Source organism: Benincasa hispida, chromosome 9, assembly GCF_009727055.1.
Source record: "Benincasa hispida cultivar B227 chromosome 9, ASM972705v1, whole genome shotgun sequence".
Lineage (NCBI taxonomy): Eukaryota > Viridiplantae > Streptophyta > Magnoliopsida > Cucurbitales > Cucurbitaceae > Benincasa > Benincasa hispida.
Window position 1 is genome coordinate 89,484,313 of NC_052357.1, and position 6,973 is coordinate 89,491,285.

Below are 6,973 nucleotides of genomic sequence, written 5' to 3' on the forward strand. Positions count from 1 at the left end.
CGCCTTGTGAGACACATTGATTTTTGTAATTATTTTTATATAAATGAGATATTTAATTTACATTTTTTTATTTTTATGATATATTATTTTATTTTTAATTTATTCTTTTAAGATTTTAAATAAAATAATAAAAAAAATTAGAAATTGTTTTTATAAAATGAAAAATTAAAAAAAAAGAAAAGAAAAGAAAGAAAGAATGTGTAATAATTAAAAAAAAGAAAAAGAAAAATTTGTACGAATGTTCTCGCTATCTCGCTCTTTCTCTTACTCTTCCTCTTTCGTTCTCTCCCAATACAAAATTATTTTTAACATATCAAATAATTATGAGTTTTATGACGAATTTGATTGGGAAGTTCAGTGGCAAAAAGAAGGAGATTCATTAGCTCGTTATTTAGTCAGACTTGCTGAGATGACAAAATCCGTAAAAATTATTCAACAAGCTTTGGAAGGAATTCCAGGGGGATTTTATGAAAATTTAGAAATACGATCTTTTGATAGAGGAAGGTCTCCGAAATGATAATGGTAAGGACAAGGTCGAGGGTTCAAAGTTCGACCTACAAAGGGGAAGGTCAAATTTTGAACCCTCGACTTATTTATAAAAAAAACAATATTTTTACAAATAGTTTGAAAACAACCATATTTTCCTAAATAGTTTCTAAAAGGATAATATCTTTTTAATTTTCCTGTAAACATTTTGATAAAATATAATATATCACTAATTTATTTGAATAATATACTTATTTAAAATAAGTAAAAGATCTTTATAATAACAAGTTATGGTTTAATGCATTCAACAACCAAACAAGGAAACTAGAATCTCAAAAGGCAATAACCTCCTCCATTGAATGAGAGGAGTTACGCTCATCCATCCACTCTGTATATTTATTTGCATGTTTGAATTTACGACTTTTTTCAAAAATATTAAATAAATATTTTTATGAAATTGAGATATTAAGAGTTAACCATTTCATCTTTTGTTTTGTTTTTGTTTTTTTTTTTTTTTTAAATTAAGCCCATGTACACTACTTTTACTCTTAAATTTCTTCATTTGTTATCCACTTTTCCCCAATAGTTTAAAAAAATTAGTCAAATTTTAAGAACTAAAAAAAATTGTTTTCAAAAAGTTATTTTTGTTTTTGGAATATAGCTAAAAATTCAACCATTATACTTACTAAAAATGAAAATCATGATAAGAAATGTGGAAAGAATATGTTTGATTTTCAAAAACGAAAATTAAATAATTACCAAATGGGACCTAAAATTTTCGTTCACATTCAAAATTTTGGTTTGAAGAAGAGAATGTAGCCTACTATTTCAAAGTAAAATTAGTTCTATTCCTAGGTCCTAACCTTGTAAATTGTTGAATGATTTCTATTTCTAACCTAACAGATATATATATATATATATATATTTTAAATCTTTGTCAATAAAACATATTTTATGCTAATTGAACTATACTCATGTTAGTAAGCCATTGATTTAAACAAATGCATAATCGTGAATTGCAAGCTTAAGTTCAAAATAGACAATATAATATTATTGTAAAAATGTTGGCTACTATGTCACATATGATACAAATATCTTAACTATTAAGTAGCTTAGTTTGACCTTCAAAAAATTGTCAAAAATAACACCTTTAAGTTTTCACCTTACAAAACCAGTACCCTTTTTGAAAACTCGTTCAAATAATTTTTCTCGATCGAGATCTACCTCTGAGATAAGTTTTAGGCCTTTTTCGATACATTTCAGAGAGATTACATCAATATTCCAATAATTTTTCCAAAATAGTATGTGATTTTCCTAAATCTTATACTAAATCTTATATATTTTCAAATATTCTCCTAATTCGATTACCTTTCTTTACCAAATATTATATCAAAATCTTATGTAATTCTTTAAATCTTTAGCCCAAAATTCTAATTTTCAAATTAATTTACCAATTATTCAAATGAATTTTTTAGATGGTTCTCAGGTGATTGATTTTGATTTTTAAATTTTTGGAAAGATTACTTTTAAAAAAAGTAAAATATATAAAATATCGATATGAATCTCAGACAGATTAACATCGAGATCGTTGGATTCTCGGATAGATTAATATCGAGATTTTAAATGTTTTTCATATCTTACTCTTTTTTTAAAGAAATTTAATCTTTCCAAAAGTTTAAAAATCAAAATGCAATCATCCATCTAAAAATCTAATTGGTAAATTCATTAAATTACATGAGAATTGATATAATATTCGATAAAGATAACCGAATTTGAAATTTGGAGAAAATTTGCAAATATATAAAATTTGGTATAAGATTTGAATAGATTATCTTGGTGATTAATCTCTTACCGACAAAGGTCCAAAAGAGCCAAAACAATCAATAAATTAGAAGAAATGAATTTTTTTTAACTAAATCTCCGTGGTCGATCTCGTCCGAGATCCAACGACAAAAACTAATTTAACGACTTTTCAAAAAGTATGCTAGTTTTAAAAGATGAAAAAGTTGAAGATGCTATTTCTAACCATTTTCTTTGATCTTCTCAACTAAATTAATAATGTATATATACACTTAATTTTAGCATTTGTGATAATAAGACTTTAGTAAGAGAACGAAATCAATACATAAAAATTGAAAATTGAAAATTTTAGAAGATTGGAGTTATATTAGAGATGAAGCATAATTAAAATTTAGGTACACAATTTTGTTTTCTCATAATGAACATATATTTATTTCTAAATTAACTTTTAATTGTATTGTTGAAGAACAAATTTAAGGTTCAAAGTTTAAAATTAAAACCAATATCCACTATCAAACCAAATCTACATTTTAACTCAAAAACATACATTCAATTAACACCCAAATGGGCCTTTTCAATTAATATTATATATGCCTAAAGATAGTTACATACCATACAAACCTAAATTTGTTTCATTATTTTAAGTGGAATCTCATTTTTATGTGTAGAAAGATGGTGGGCTAAAAAAAGTGTAGTGGGATGCTTTTTGTAAAGGCGACCAAAAAATAAATGTTGCACACTTGAATAATAATAAAGTTATATACACATAAAAGTTAGGGAAAGATGGGGAAAAAAATATATAATAAAGTTTTGGTATAGGGTGCAATAGTGTCACGTGACATTAAAGAAAGGAATATAAAAGGCATAAAGTTGCAATTTTGTTGCCCTTTTGAGACCATTAAATCTTAGGTCAAAAACAATAATATTAGGATCTAATTAATGCCTCATAAAGACCATATCAATATTTTATTACTTCCTCAATATAGCTTCAAAAAAAGGAGGATGCTTCTTTCATAAAGTTGAGTTTAATTTATACTTGCTCCACTTTTGTCTCAAAGAGGGGATGAAGGTATAGTTTTTTCTTCCAATGTATTAAATTCAAAAATAAAAATGATTCTATTCTATTTTTAGTTTGTATTCTTTTTACTAAAATTTAGTAAGAATTACTTTTTTTTCTTTTTGTTAGTCTTCGAGTTTTAAAAAATACGTGCATTTGGTATTTGAGTTTTCAAAATATATCTTTTAGTTATCGAGTTTTATAAGAATAGGTACATTTGGTCTTTGGATTTTTAAAATGCAACTTTTTAATTAGTCTTGGATTCTTAATAATAGATTTAAAAGGTGTATAAAGTAATTTTTAATTTGAAATGGTTAGATGATATTTTAAATTAAAAAATAATTTTAGAAAAAAATATATAAAGATACTTTTTTTAAATTATTTTTATGAATCAAAATGTCATATAATTATTTAAATTGATAAATTAATTATTTTTTTAATCTTCGAGTTTTGAAAAATATGTGTATTTGGTACTTGAGTTTTCAAAATACACCTTTCTAGTTCTCGAGTTTTATAAGAATTCATATATTTGGTCCTTCAATTTTCAAAATGTAATTTTGTAACTAGTCCTAGATTCTTAATAATAGGTTGAAAAGGTGTATGAAATAATTTTTAATTTGAAATGGTTATATGACATTTTAAATTAAAAATAATTTTAGAAAAAATATAAAGATATATTTTTTAAATTATTTTTTGAATCAAAATATCATACCATTATTTAAATTAATAAAAAATTACTCCAAAGATCTTTTAAATCCATTCTTAAAAATTCAAAGACTAAAAATATATATTTTAAAAATTTAGAGAGAAAACACACATATTTTTAAAATTCAAGGACTAAATAAGGTACATTGGAAAAATCTAAGGATTAATTTTACTTATTCTTTGAAATTCGATGACGAAGTATTAAAAAAAATAGAAGAGAGACCTACAATAACGGAAAAAAACAAAAAACAAAAAAGAGGTACATGCTGAATCATAGTTACGAAGGACCCATCGAAGTGAGAGTTTTGCAACTTATAATATAACAAGTCATTTTGTAGGGTGTGTGAATATTAATTATTTGGTCACACAATCCAAAAGAAAACTGATAAAGCTAAGAATATATCAAATTTAATCAAGTATAATTCTAAACTGAGGATTAACCATATTATTATAAAGTTGATTTATCCATTTAAATAATAAGTGGGTTGAATATTGAAGAGAATTTGTGACACTGCACACAAATTCTATTTTAATCAAATATTATTTCCAAGTACCTGACATATCGATTAATAAAACTAGAATGAAGTATATAATACTCATAGTCCACATAACATTAAAAAAGAAAAAAAATTCAATAAATAAATAAAATTAGAGAATTGATTCTTAGAATATGACTTTTCAACTTTTTTTTTTTAATTTTTTTTTTAAATTTTAAAGTGATTGTGAGTGATTGTGAAATATTTTCCTTTTGAAATGTTGTAAAAAAAAATAACTCCTTATAATTCACTTTATTTTCTCCAAAACTTATGTTAATATTTATTTATTTTTCACTATATCATTATTTATCTCTAGCTTTTTCTATCAATCCAAGTTTGGTGTCCATATTTTAACTCGATTCTCTATCTTTCTTAAAAACAAAGAAAAAATAAAAAAAAAAGGTGTTACAACCCCTTCCAAATCCCACCTAATCCAAGAAAAGGTGTGAAGATGTTAAACATCACCTCCCCTGATGACATTTAGCATCCAACTAACCAGCTCAACTTAATATTGTACAACCACAACTACTTTATCCCACACTCCCAAAACTCAAATACATGTGGTTTGTGATATGCAACTTATTTACAATGGGACTTTAAAACAGATAGACCTAAGATGTAGCTGGTGACCCTCGTTGTGTGATAGTAAACAACTTAATTTGGGTCCGGAACTTTATCGCCACGTGGAGGGGGGGGGGGGGGGGGACTTTAAAACATATAGACTATATCAAGGGCATTTACTTTGGACAAAGAATGCCTCACAGGTGTTAAAGTATAATCACAGGAGGTCCATACATGCAGCCAGAATTGCTCCAAGGCTAAACATAGATCCTCACCCAAGCCCAGGTTTACTTGACTTCTTCGTAAATTAACTTTACCATATCCGACTAAAATGAAATTAAGAGAAGGTAATGACGGAGAATGGAATTCCGAGACATAACCTGGTTATCCCTATTACCCTGGGGATAGTGGGTTGCGTGAAGGTGACGAGGTTATCCTCTGGGAATACTCCCAGTATTTTCTGGCACTCTGACCCCTTGTGAAATAATTAGACCCCCGTGCGCTGAAAGCAGTTGCTACTAAATATACACATTCGAGTAGCATGGAAAATACCATCTCTCCAAGCTCAAGAAATCAATAGTTTGAAACCCACCAGCTAAGAACCCAAGATCCCATTCTTAAATCCAATTTCAGAGGGTTTAAAGCCATATAAACTGTACAATCCCCCATTATGTAAATCAGGTTTCCAACTACATTTTTTAAATCCACTCTATATAACCATGAAGTTTCAGAAATCAAATTTAACATTAGTTATTATAAATATATGTTAAAAAAGAACAGATGCCATAGAGCAATTTCACATTTTCCCATAAATCATAGCATAGTATACAACAATAATGCTTTATATACAAAATTGAAGAAATTAAACCATTCCAACGTGGGCACGACATTCCTTCATTTTCATTAACTATTTACCAACCTCAATTTGACCAAAAATAAGTCCAATTACTAAATACTTCAAAGGAGGAGTTTAAATTAACCCCATAGTGGATACGCGTGTGACCAAATAGTAATCTTAATGTCTAACTACCCTAAACACCGAATTTCCTTTCTAATACCTACTTTTGCTTCCAAATACAAAAATCCAATCACTATCATTACTCATTTGAGTCAAATATCAAATCTATTTGGCTCAAAAATGCTCAACAACACCAAATTCCAAATCAACGAAATGGGCATTAAAAATAGGCCGTGGCACTGGCTGTTGGGGCCGTGGGCATCCGAGGTTGGCCATGCACATGCCAGGTGAGTGTATCATACGTTGAAGGTTGTGTTGGACCACGGTAAGAGCACGCATGGAGACATGAGGCAGAGCCCGGCATGGAGGCGTGCACGGCACCGCGCAAGCAATACGTGGCCCTTAGCCATGATCAGGCGTGCCCATGGCTTAGGGGTCGCGTAGAGGGTGGTTGAAACCAGCACTATTCCTCACCTTTGTGACTACTATTCCCCTGTTTGCACCTGGTTTTCCAAGCAGTAAAAACCTCATTTTAAACCCGTTTATTTTAAAAGAGAACTTCAAAGAAATTTACTGGGTACCTCAAGAGGACCTCTTCACTAGCGTTAGTTTAAATATTTTTTGTGGCATACAGCCAAGATCTTCTCTAAGTGCCTTCAAATCCCCTTCAAAAGTAGCAAGCCTTCAGTTCACCCGAATCTTTAGAATAATAATTGTTGTGTATGATATCTTCAGTTTTCTCAGTTAACCTTCCTGATCCCAATGTCATTTTCTCAAAAGTCCTATCTTGACTTCTCCCCTTCAATTCAGCTTTCAATATATGTAGTGTTCATAAAATCACAAAATTTGCGTGAGGGTAGAAATTGAAAA